This window comes from Dermacentor silvarum, chromosome 10, assembly GCF_013339745.2.
Source record: "Dermacentor silvarum isolate Dsil-2018 chromosome 10, BIME_Dsil_1.4, whole genome shotgun sequence".
In the NCBI taxonomy this organism is placed as follows: domain Eukaryota; kingdom Metazoa; phylum Arthropoda; class Arachnida; order Ixodida; family Ixodidae; genus Dermacentor; species Dermacentor silvarum.
Window position 1 is genome coordinate 27,843,196 of NC_051163.1, and position 13,935 is coordinate 27,857,130.

The following is a 13,935-nucleotide window of genomic DNA, read 5'->3' on the forward strand; positions in this document are numbered from 1 at the left end:
TTGCTCCAAGCGCTGTGAAAGCAGCGTGTGCTAACCACGCTTAGCTAGTGAGCTTCTTAAACGAACACTAAACAACTAAATTATCTGCAGAAGAATTTTTTTTCCTTTTCCCGCACATCCTCTAAAGCTTCATTATTGTCGGAATGCGCTGATTTCATGTCGCGCTGTCATCCTTTACTTGTTCAGTTTCAAAAAGACGCAGTTTCACCCGATAGGCGAAGCATCGATTGCTATAGTAAGGTTAGTTGACATCTATACGAAGTGAGGATATTAGTTTTATCGGCCGTGTCACGGAGTCACGCGCGCACAGGTAAACATGAGAACATCTCACTCGATGACCGCAGAAACTCGCTTTCAAAACGCTGGAGTGAGGAAGCGCGGCTGCAGCAGCGAGCGAATTGACCTTCGTGCAGCATCTCGCTTCAACGCGATCTAAGCGTCGAAAGCACAGCGCATACGAAGCTAACAGCACTCGCCGCACCTTGTCCACATCGCAGATCGCTTTCAAGATACGGCGCCCGTGCGGCCGCGCCGTGCGCAGCAGCCGCCGCAGTAAAACACCCCCCCCTCCTCCCTCCCCTCCTCCCTCCCCTCCTCCCGGTGCCCTGCGCACGACCGAAGAAGGCGCGCTTCCTCCTCGCTTTCCTCCCTTGCGCGCGCGAGATTGAGCCGCGATCGTCGGCTCTCCTCGCACATACAGCATACGGCGCGTGGCGACGGCGTTATCGCTCTCGGACTTTATGCTGAACATCACGGCGACGACGATGGCAAAAATGCGCCTGAAGTGCCCATATAATTGCTAGCGCAATAAAATTTCTAGTTAGGGGAGTAGCCGGTGAGAATATAGTTGCCCACAATTCTAACTACATCCAAATCAATCAGTTACACAATAAAAAAATTGGTTTATTTATACAACTGAAGCAATACACTCAAAATACGTGTACCAATAATAGCCCATGCAGCTAAAACCTAAACCAAATAATAAATTGAACCACACGACGTCGAACACCATAAAAAGGCAGAAATTGATTCACGCTCTACGATATCATTCTTTTAGTCCATTATCTTCCGTAATTCTCAGGAATCTATCAAGTGCCGTAGCCATCACTGATAACAAACTTTATTTATTTTTTTTTGCCTGAAACGTTAGCTAACATTGTATAATCAAGAGAATATTTAGGCTATTAAGCACGACCCATCGCACGTGCAGCATTCTGTGGTTTTGTGACTACTTCCCTCGCTAAAACCAGATTGCCTCGAGAGTGTATATATATATATATATATATATATATATATATATATATAGCAGTGTTGGTAACTTAGCCCTAAATTTGCCTAATTTAGCGAGCTTTTAGTCTTCTTAAGAAGAATTTCGGCTTTTTGGAGTGTTGAGAAGTTTTAGTTACCTTTTTACTGTTGTAAATAGCCATTAAGTTGCCCTGGTAAACTTTTTAAGGAACTTGGGCAATGGTTATTCCCGTCTCCATTTTATCCCATGGGAAATATATGCACTTTCATTTGTCTCTACTTCTAGAGATATACCGAAGAGCTTATTGGTGAACGATTTGGGTGCATCAGAGCTTCTTTTTTTTCAATCTTGAGATATGATACTGTTTCGAATAATCAAGGATTGCTTTCCATCCACTTGCCGTCGCAGGAGACAATTTAGAGCAATAGTTTGAAAAAAGTAATACCGAAAACATGACAAACTTCCAAGCAAGCCGTAATAATTATGACTTGGCGACTTCTCACTAAAAATGGACTGTTTTGTGCCTCAACCTGGCGATTTCCTTTTATTTCGAGAGCAATTATATACACACTCCAAGCGGATTTCCGCCGTCGCCGTGAGGTTCCGTATAAAGTCCAAGGGCGATAAAATGTCGACGCGCGCTCTCTGCTGGAACTGGAATCTCGCAGGCGAAAGGAGGAAAGCGGGAAGGCAGCGCGGGAGGGAGGGCGTGCGGCTTCTGCTCTGCGAGCAACTTGTACTTTGCGCGGCAGTGGGCGGTCGCGCGCATCGTATCTTGAAAGCGATCTGCAACACGGCTCCTACCTTTGTAAGCGCTGTGCTTTCGACGCTCAGTTTCCGTTGAAGCGATAGACCGCACGAACGGCTCGCTGCTGCTGGCGCGCTCGCTCACGCCAGCGTTTTGACAGCGGTTATGTGCGGTCATCGAGTGTGATCTATTCATGTTTGCTTGTGCGCGCTACACCATGCTTGTTAATTCAATTAGTGAGCGAATGTGTCCAAGTTTATACAGCTGATAAAGCTACTATCCTTACTCCGTATAGCTCTACTAATTTGCTATCGAAATTGATGCTTCGCCTTCCGAGTGAAAATGCGACATTTCTTTAGTGCTATCAGCATTAATAAGAATAGGTAAAAAGAAAAATAATGAAAATCGATAAGGTAAGTTCAGTGTTCGGTTACTATGGGCAACCACCTGTGAGGCTTTGTGTGACAACAACAGCGCCGTAACACAGCCTAGCGAGCGGAGGAAAATAGTTTTTAGTAGTGCACGCTGCGATTTCGCGTCAGCAAATTCATCGTCATATTCCGCTTATCACCTGGTTGGGCATTGGCTTGGTAGAACATGGGAGCGCGTGCGATGTTTCCGAAGCTCATGGTCATGGACCACAGTGCGCCATGGAAACGTTTCGTACAAAAATTACCACTAAGGAAAACTTTGCCGTTGCCATCTTTCGTACACCACTGATTCGTATGGTCTTCGTGCTAGTAAGTTCCGACATTCTTGTGACTTCGTTTACTACGCTTTATGTGCCTTTATTTGCCTTAAAAGTTCAGAGCAATTTTATTTTTTCTCGTCGAAGAAGGCAATGAGACTGTGCGCACGTGAATAATCATTTCGAATCGCCGCATTTATAAACGCAATGCTTAGTTGAAAATTTTGCGAATTTGCGAAGTCGCAAATTACTTTGAAGTCAGAAGGACGTAGTTTTTAAGCAAATCCGACTATAATTATCATGCTAGTTGAGTGACCATGCTTGCAGCTTCCATAAATGCTATATAATGCCTCAGTTCCTTCTAGACGATGAGCAAGACGAGTACAAGGTAAGAGCGGAACCAACGTTTCGACAAGTGGACTTGTCTTCTAAAGGGGAGAGAAGGTAAGGCGAGTGGGTGAAGTAACAAGTGAGAGTGTGTTAGCGGCAAGGTACACCCTCGCACACCCTCGCCGCTAACACACTTTCGCTTCTTACTTCGCCCACTCGCCTTACATTCTCTCCCCTTTAGAAGAATCATATCTATTTAGTATACTGTGCCGAGGAGAGCATACGTCGCCTTGAAAAAGACAAGTCCACTTGTCGAAACGTTGGCTCCTGCTCTTACCATGCTCTCTTGCTGCTCGTCGTCTTGAATTTCCATCTCCCGCATTCCTCGTGTTTTCACAGTGCCTTTTAGTAATTTTTGTGGGAAACTCTATGATAGACAGAGCTTGGCTGGGCGCGTATTGGGCAAAAGCAAGCGCTGATATAGGCTGTGTTCCAATTCTGGCCAGCATCGGAGGCAGTCTCAGTAGACAGCTAAGGAGACAGCTTTGAGCACACGTATTAAAATGACTGGAAGACGATGGAAAGGTGCCTCTGCGACCTGACACCACCTTTCGGCGACAAGAAGCAGCTAAAAAATGTCACAGTTTCGCCCTAAGGGCGAAGCAATGAATGCGATGGCAACAAAGCAATGTCATACGAAGTAAGGTGAGCGGCTTTGGTTGCAATATAAAGTGTAGTAAACATGAGCTTATTAAGTAAGCAGGTGCGCTGCGGCGTAAGTAGACCGACATGAAGAGAGACTCGATGACCACGAGAAGGCGCGTGTGAAACGGTGGTGTTGATGAGAAGCGCTTCCCGTGGGCAGCGCGTGCGAAGGGACACACCTGTAGCGCTGCACTGCCGATCCGGGCAGCATTGCATGTGTAGCGTGCGTTGGAAAACGTGGCCCGACTATTACTAACTGAATTAACAAGCGTGGTGTCAGCGCGCACAAGCAAACATGAATAGGTCACACTGAATGACTGCAGACAATGACTGTCAAAACGCTGGCAGCAAGCGCATCCGCCGCAGCGGGCGAAGGTACGTGCGGTCTATCGCTTCAACGGAAACTGAGCGGCGAATGCACAGCGCATACAAAGGTCAGAGCCGTGTGGAGATAAGAGACGGTGCGGGCGAGTGACACAGCTGGGCAAAGTACGAACGCGGTTGTTGGCAGAGCTGCGCCCCCCCCTCCCCCCGCTCCCTCCCGCGCTGCCTTCCTGCTTTCTTGTTTTCACGTGGGAGATTGAGGGGCAAGTTCCCCCTTGCGCCCGGTTGCAAGATAGGCCTTTGGTGCCGGAGCGCAGCGTCGCCCCGCCTCCCTCCCTCCCTCCCATACCCCCACGGCCTTTCGCGCTACGGTCGCGTTTGCTTTCCGCCGTGCGTTCGCTCTCCATGATAGCGCGCGTCCCCCGCACGCTTCCGCTCGGGCATACGGCGCGCGGCGACGCCGACGGCAGAAATCCGGTTGAAGTGTCCATATAATTCTATCGCAATAAAAGCGCACAATATTTCTGTACTTTAACTGTTTGCGCGTGCGAACCTATGACAACGACGTCACTTACATATGGCGCATACGAAAGCGTGGTTACGTTTTCTTGTGCGCAGACGACATTCCCGTCGGGTTTCCAAGCTTCCTGCTCAGCCGCCTACTTGTTTGGACAAGAAAAAAATCCTGCATCGTTTTTTGACTTCGATGCTGTCTTCGCGAAGCTCTCCTCTTTGATGTCTTCGTCAGAATTGGAACCATACTTAAGATGCCCGCTGTCCGCTTAATCGTATACTTTGGTCTACACTGTGCCGTCTTCAGCACGTATTGGAACACAGCCATAGGCGCGATTCTGCATGTTATCGTTTTTTTTTAATGACGTGCCATTTACGTGGCCTCCCTGCAGGACGGCGTCAGCCTATTTTATTTGCACGTTCAAACATCATGTAGCGTCTCCGGGCCAGTTCCCCGTGCGACACATTGAGCTTATCGCGTACAGAGGTTTTCGGCACGGGGCCGACCACGTGAATAAACCTAATTTCCTGGCCGCCTCGAACTACAGCCTGGAATCGAAGGGTATGTCGTATACCGAGTGCTCGTGTATGCTGCTACTGGCGATACGTATAAGCTGCTTCTCAATGCCAGACTGCTTGGCCAGGCAGCGAGAATCTTTTTTTTTTTTCGAGGCTGCCTCGGCGTTCCAATAGCTCTTAGCGAGAGACCTTACGTATACTTTCGCAGCTGGCCGTTGCGGTGTCATCATCATCGACTGCGTAGGCGTGCGCAAAGCCGGGCATTCCACGTGCGTTTCCGTGACCGCAAACACGCGGCAGCTGCGGCCTTCGCCATTCATCAGCGAATAACGGACCGATCCGCGCGCGAGTCCGAACCGAACGTATATGCTGAGGCGTCGTTCGTCGATGAAGACATTCGTCGTACTATAGGCGAAAATCCATTTCGTATGCACTTTCAACGCGGTAGCTTTCGTAAAGTTGGCGTAACCCGTTAAGGGGCGCCAATTCGCCAATTAAGTTGGTCCGTTGAAAGTTTAGTTTCGTCACGTGGTCTCGCATATTCAGTCATTAAGAGTGCGCAGCTTCAGAACGAGTTAGGAATTCCCAGTTGGTCAGCGAGTTTTGTCAGGTTTGCAGGATGTGGACTCCACGCGAGAACTCTCTACAGGGACGTCAGAGATATGAGAACACCAACTGTCTCCCGTATAGCGTACTTGAAAAGCACATGTTCAACCAACTGAAGTATATGCCCGATGTAAACCGGAAAAAAACGGTGAAAGACGCCGAGAGCAAAAAGCTAGCTGTCTACCTTTTTAATTCGTGTTACTAGAATAATTTACTTGCAACGCAGGTTCATTCAAAATGTGTTTCAATTAAAACATTTTAGATATGTTTTTAATTTATTCATAATCCCTTGCAGGCCCAATAAAGGACAATGAGTAAGGGGGGTAACAGTTTGAACAGAAAAAAATGTTAGCATATAAAAAAGAAGTAACGAAACAAATGTTACAAAAAGTTCAGTGGAACATCATTATACATCATTATCAAAGAGCGTATTCGGGTTCTCAGGAAATGTTTCGCGGTCTGACGTGGATTCGATGTGGTCTGGAAGACTGTTCCTATGTGCAATAGTGCGAGGCAGTGATGATGAGCTAAATGTGTGCGTTTGACCGTTTATGCGCATGAAACTGAGTGTGTTGTAAAGACGTTGTGACGTGCGCACAGGTGCATGAATTGGCAGACGGCGCCATTTATTAATGTAAATGTACCTGCGAAACAGACAGAGAAGAGCGATCATGCGGCGAGTTTCTAATGACTGAAGTGAAATTTCTTTGTTTTATTCGGTAAATGCTAGAAGGATGGTCGTACTTACGCGAGATGAATCTAGTTGGTATCAGATATCATTTTCAACAGTGATGTTGCTTATGATTGAGTCTATTTGCGTGCACAATTGTGCTCACAGCACCTCAAGGTGATATTTTTGTATTTGAAAGGTTACCGACACTCTCTATACAGTTTTAAAAAATGTAATATCCGCACAAGTTGAGGTGTACTGAGTATATTTCGTCATTTCTTAAGCCTTTCGCGGACACAGGAAGAGAGTGAGAGTGAAATCCAAACATTAATGATATGCTGTGCATGTTAGCCCGGCTGATTCGTCTGGCATGTTACTCCAGGTGTTGGGTGATAATTATGGTATACACAGTGATCACATAAATATATAAACAGTGCATGCAGTCACAAGTTACACACACGCACACACACACACACAGAGACACACACGCACACACTAAATATGTTCACAAAGGTGCGTTAAGGTCTGGTGTACTCAGTAACACCAGTAGCGTTTTCTTAGCGCGTAATGCACTTGGGGTGCTTTTCCAAGGGTCGAGATTGCGACGCAGCTCCAAACTCGAGTAGCGCTGCAATTGCTGGCGCCTTCAAAAAAATAGAGAGAGAGAAAAAAAACAAAGAGAGGAAAGACAGGAAGGTCAACCAGACTAATGTCCGGTTTGCTGCCGTACACAGGCAGTAAGAAAAATATTGCCTCTCTGACAAGTAGCGGCAGCAGTCACGTAGTACATACGACTGCTGGACTGTGTTGTGTAGCCTAGCATTACGAGTGTGTTCTTGATCGGGTGGCGTTCAAGAAGAGCTCATTTTTAAAACTGAGAAACATGCTGTATATAAAATAAAAGTGGGATCTTATGTGCCCACTTATGTGCCAGCACCTAAGGCATTTTGTTCAAGCGAGACAAGCGTGTCTTCGTTTGCCCACTTCTACGTCACCATTGCTGCCTGTAGAGTGGTCAGAAACAGCGTGTGCACGCTAGACCACTATACAAGCAACCAGTGCATGTTCTACACTCTTCTGCTGACTTTGTTGAGCAGCCTCCGTACGAGCGCCGTCTTTCAGGGGTGCCCAGTATCACAAAAGTTGTCAAAAAAAAAAAACCTTCTTGGAAAGCGTGAAACACCATGCATTTATCGTAGCACTGTGATGTGCGGATGAGGCTAATGAGTGGATTATCTGTTACTGTTCGGAGAGTGTATCACATGTTGTGGTGCTTGAGATTCCGAAAATCGAAATACCGCATAGCTGTCACGAATACTTAAACTTTTTTTTTTTCGAAGTATGCAAGGGGGGGAATAGGCTTGGTCTTCTTCTGCGTGTTTCTTTAGCGCAAGAAACAACAATTGCTAAAAAAAACACTTCAGTCGTCTTTTTGACGGCTTGAAGAAAGGCTAAAAGAAATTTTTAAACATTTCGATAAAAGGAAAAACAGGTAGTGCAGCAACTTAGGCACACAATATTTCTATCGTGCTTATATTTCAACGCTTCAGCGCAGTGAAATTGCGCGGAAAAGTGGGACGGCATGCCTCACACTCCATCGATGGGTTAGAGAAGGCTGGCATAACATTTTCGACTTGTATTTGTTTTGGCGCCCAGGAAATGGATTCGTGTTGTCGTGATACATTAGGTGCGCGATGCATTTCCTTCGTTGTACAGGCGATCATTGAGGACTGTCAGGATTGCCATATTTACACGCATAAGGATGAGGGTGTCGGGCATGCGACAAACCCGAAACCACCCTTAAGGGTGTAAAATTATCATAGGCACCCTATTGCACCCTTAACGATAAGGGTGTTATTCGTGGTACAGACCAAAAGCACCCTTAAGGGTGTAAAAATTGTGCATGGACCATCGACGATGATTGTCAAGTGCAAGCAAAAGCCGAACGCTTCTACAAAGCTATTAGCATTATTCAAGGACTGATGCGCTTGACGGCGTATATTTGTTGTAGTGAGGACACTTTGCTACCGTCTGTTGTTTCATCGCGTTATTGGGTACAGAATAGAGCTTTTAGTCAGTACATCTGTAGCGGTGCCGTAGCCCTCTCCTGAAGTCACCACAGGGGGAGGGGCCGGCTGGAGGAGAGGAGGGCTATCCTTTCTGAGCGCTCCACAAGAGCATCTAGACCTTCAGACACCACAAAGTTCTCGCGGGATACACATGTCGGCAGGTCCGGCAATTCGCTCAACTGTATAGAGAAATTATTTCAACATAGGGACTATAGCATACAAGAGACAATTTGCAACGAGGCGACTGTACGTATATACTTGACAACAAAAAGGTAGAAAAAAAAAAGCTAGCATTTCAAAATACCACCCAGGAAAACACTGCACTGAATATAAGCGAAGCATATGGATATAACTGAAGACATGAAACACAGCTCTTCCTATTGACGCACCAGTCTTTAAAACTGACAAAAAGTCAGTGGCTCAATGTAAATATTTTTTTTTAATCTGATATAGAATTAGTTACTAAGGAAGAGGTCTCAAGTACACCGCTCTGTTCAATACAGTCAAGAAATTCGTTGACCAGCGACGTAGAAACGTCTCTCACCATCAACAACCAACGTCGCTGGTCGGCTGGGTTGACCGGTGCTGGGCGCCCTTTAGTCGCGGGAATGCGTTGAAGAGGGACAGGGGGGGGGGGGGGTCCTTTCTTCCCTTCGTCGCGTCTGCAAGGCATGAACATACAAAGAAGGAAGAATGCCCTTACACCGCCGTGTTCTGAATGTGCCAAGACTCGAGTAGTAGCCTTTTCCGCCAGTTTGTCTCTGTTGAAGGATTTGGGTTTCTTGGAAAGAAATCTTGTTGTCGGCGTCTTCGGAATGTTCGGCGACGGCGCTGCGTATTCGGTTGAATGTTCTGACGTCGTTTTCATGTTGTCTGATTCTTTCTTTTAGATTTTTGGTTTCCCCGTTGTACGACGCCGGACAGTCGGCACAGCTGATTTTATAGACGACGCCTTTTCCTTTGGTGGACGGTCTTTTGGTTTAGGAATGAGGATATTCAAGGTGTTCATCGGTTTATGCGCGACTTTGAGGCCTTTTTTCAATATTCGGCTGAGAGCATCGCTGGTACCTTTGACGTATGGGATGGACACTCATTTCTGTGGTCGAGGGGGAGTCAACGGTTGAAGGTCTCGTAGCTTGTTTTTTCTTTTTTGTTGTCGGGTTATATTTTCAATGAATTCCGTTGTATTGAAAAAACAACCCGACAACAAAAAAGAAAAAAAAACTACGAGACCTTCAACCGTTGACTCCGTTGAACACAGCCGTTGAATTGGTTCCGAAACGTCGGGCTAATAAATTTCCTTATTTGGTTGGAGTCAATCTCTAAGTCTTAATCAATTTTCCCAACCAGACAGGTAATTCTGTCAAAATGTTTAGCTTCATTGTATCTGTGTATGCACTTGTATGTCCTTGTGTGTTGCAGCATTCTGTGTGGGTTATAGATTGATCAGTGTGCTGCTTCCTTTTTGACATTGACAGTTGTTCTTTAAGCATGTTTACGAAATGTGCTTTATTGCCGGACCGTTTGTTTTTATTGTCACCTCATATCATCCTTTGCTCATTAGACAATATATTGTTTGTAGTGAAGCCGGTGACGCAACAGTTGCCAACGTTTCTGTAGTCATCAATATAAATCACTCACTCACCCTGCGCTGCGATATGTTGGAGAAATATAATCGGCCCTGCTAAACCAATACACCAACAGAGATCTTCCACGATATTCCTGATCTGATACTAAAAAAAAAAAAACTTTTTTTTTTCCTTAAAGAGCGAGCACACGCCTGGCCACGATGGCAGGCTCCAGCATCGAAGCTAATGAGCCAATGAAGAGAACGGTCTTGAAACGAGCTCCTGGTACCAATCCCATAAACTTTTACAGCGAAGCTGTATATGGCTAAGTCCTGGCGGATCGCGTCCGCGGACAAAACGACGCGTAGAACAATTTTCGGCTCCATGTGCGTGGCGGTTTGGCTCCATGTGTGTGGTGGTTTTCCGCCAGTTGTGCCTTAACACAGGTGTCAAAACGGATGATGGATGGACCATTGTTCTGCCCCTCACCCCCGCCGATGCCCCTTTACCGAGTGTCGCGATACTCGGCGGCGGCACGTCCCACCAATCGGTGTGCCCATTTGTCTCGTGACGTAGTAGAGATCGCGCTAGCGCTGTTATGAGCAGTTGCCCTTTGGACTCGCTATTGGACGGACGCTCGTTTAACCACATCTTCCGGGATCCTGACGTCAGGATACTGACGATTCCGTGCAGTGCGCCGCGGCTATGAACGCTGTGGCTCATAAGCAAGCCTATGACGATGGGGCGGACTTGGCGCAGCAGTTGCACTACTTGGCCATCGCGCCGGGCGAAAACAAGACGCCGGAGTCCTTGCTTTTTGACGAACATGCCGAAGACGCTCAATACAGTCAATAATGATAATATATAAATTCACTATAGCAGACCCACCATAGTCACAGCTTCGCTGGCTTCCATCTTCACAGCAGTGGAAGTGCTCTGAATTTTTCCTGTTAAAGAGGCTAACTATATAAACAGTCATATTTTCTCGGCATGACAGCGATTCGCGAGATATAAAACGCAAAAGGTTTGGTACTACGATTTAGGAGTTCAGTTCAACAAACTTATGCACGAAGATACATATGAACTTGGTTTCAAATACAAGAGAAAAGCCCGCAATGTTTACACCAAAACAGAGTCGTGCCATCGCATTGTTGTTCGTTGCTTATTCTCACAACCTCCGCAAAATAGCCCTGGGAGTTTGTTGAAGTTTGACAAAGATTAATTTTATCATGACAAGTACCACATCCAAAGCTCACAAGCTTGTGAGAACTACGTTAGCACTCGTAGTCTTTTAAATCAGACATACCTTATGCAAGCGTCCTTTGCTTCGGCGCCTTCGTACAGGCGGTGAAAATCCGACCACGAAGACGGGTGAAAAATACAAAGAAAGCTGTTCGTTTTAAAACAACTAAAGAAACCAAGACCATCCTTTAGAACTTTCAAAATCCATAAAAGCATGTGTGCTTCTGGCACTTCTTACACCACAACGAGGATGCAAGGATGCTCAAGGTCAACTCTGACTCTCCGATTCAAATATGTAAAACGCTGAAGTGCTTTTATGAGACAACCTCCGCACATGCAATATGTTGCATCTGCGAGAGAAGGGCAAATTCTGTAGTGACTCGAAGAAGTAGAATGTTGGCTTAGGCCGAAAATCCTCGGAAACTGCTGAGTTTTAAAAATATCAGTGGGGGGTTTAGCCGTAAATGCTAGAGAAATGCGTTGGGCATTACGCCGCATTTCTTTGAAGTCCCGGATTCATGACTTAAACCGCGTTCACCACTCTGCAAAGCGTTGTTCAGGATCTCTCTCGACACACGTCCCGGCTCTTCGAGGAGCGAAGGGCAACTGTCGGCGTTGCGGCGAAGACCACCGTCAGTCGCGCAGTGTGTGTCCTCCGCACTGAAGACATCATGCTGAGTGTGCGCACGCTCGCCGCGTTCTTGTGCGCATGCGCTCTCTTTACGCGTCAACATTGGTCAGCCCTTTCCTTTCCGTAATGCGAGCAGGGAAAATTGAGCTTCCGGCAGTGCCGTACTGAGGAACCTTACAGAAAGAGCGTTTTGATGCGAAAGCATCAAATGGCCCGTTGAGCGAAAAAGCCGGCGTCTGTCGTCTGGAGCAGCGAAACGGCACCTAAATTCCCATTGGCGGCGACACCACGTCACGTGCGCGCCTCGACGGAGCAGAGCGGGCGAAAGGGGAGACCAGCTGCCGCGCCAAGTCTTTCATGAGGGCAGAGCGCATCGCCGCGACATCCTCGAAAGCCTGGGTTATTTGTGCAAGCTCTCGCCTGCGTTTTAACTTCGCCTCGGTAATCGCTATAAAGAAATTAATGCATAAAAGGACAGAATAAATTAGAAACGAACAAAAGTTGGCGGTAGTGAGTGTCGAACCTTCGACCCCACGTTCAGAAGCCGAGTGTCTTGCCCACTGGGCTAAACCAGTGCCTCCTAGATAGTATACCTGTGCACTCTGCTTTGACATCATGCTACTTGGACCAAAATTCCATTGCCAAGCCAGGCGTGACGAAAGCGGTGACTTCAATATCACCGCGGCTTAATTACTCGGGAGCGTCCCATTAGATTCTATCAATCCGGCCACTAACTCTACCCCCGCCCGTGTAGAGGCCTCAAAAAGGAGGAGGAGTGTCTCCTCCTCCGCCTCATTACGAACACTATATGCTGTGCCCGGCGCCTCTTAAACATTTCGATCCGGCCTTTACTGGAGCTTGCCCGCACTGTGCGGAGGAGTCCTCGGACCTTTACCACATGGTGTGGGCTTGCCCATCCAACCCTGCCCTTTCCCCCTTACCCAACTCTACCCGGGAGGACTGGCAGGCTGCCCTGCTTGGCTGCTCAGACCTAGGGGCCCAAAAGGCCCTAATTGAGCGCGCCCAGGCGGCGGCTACCGCCACTGGGGTCCCGTACTAGGGACTCCACCTAGTGTTTGTAAGGAGCGGCCTCTTCAGGGTCGTCCCGAGCATACCTCCTCGTACTTTTTGTAATAAAATTCAAAGTTTTTCACCACCACCACCACCACCCATGAGATGCTGGGGTAGCATGACGTCGCGGATCGAAGTGCACCGGTCGCGTGCTATGCCAAGTGTGTCGACGCGCTCACCAATTGCCCGCAAGGAGTTCATAACTCGAAGGACAGCTCAGCGGCGTTCAGTTGGCCATTAATGCTTTCGCATTCACTACTCATAAGAACAGCTTAGGTGTGCCCGGATATTTTTTTTTCGTTTTTTCAGATTTTTTTTTCAACATTGGTGAAATATGTACTATCGTGAGCAATATGAGCTCGAACACGCGAGCGCGTGGAAAATAGCCTCGAACCCTACATCGGCCGATTTGCAGCGGCCGCTTTTGGAAACAAATCGGAAAGGGCGCCGCGCTTCCGCTGGCTGTTCACACTCCCGCCTCGATATCATTGCTGCAAAACGGTAGCTTGTAGCATGTCACTGGCCGCTAGCGGTGATATCAATTCACATCAACGCGCACAGCTACATCAAATGACCCATCAAGCTCTGCAGCTGCTGAGATATCGGCTGTGACGTAGACTTCCATAATGCACAGGTCATGCTTGTATTAAATCTAGGCGGTGTTGGCTGAGCGTTCGGATACGCCACTTTTATCATTTTTTTTTGTACGCTAGCGAAGCGGGAGTGCCAGCAGTTAGCGGAAGAGCGCCCCTCCTTTCCCCTCCGGTTTCGGCAGCGCCATCCACGTATGACGCTATCTAGGTTTTGAGGCTATTTTCCACGCGCTCCCGTGTTCGAGCTCATATTGCTCACGATAGTACTATTACGTTTTGGTAAACTAGGTAACTTGCAGCATAGCAATGTAGCACGTTCTGTAAAGCTGCACTCGGTAGTGCTTAATTTGCCTCTAGCTTTGTATAAGGTATACCGACGCAAGTTAAAAGCATTTGGTGTGTAAGTGCA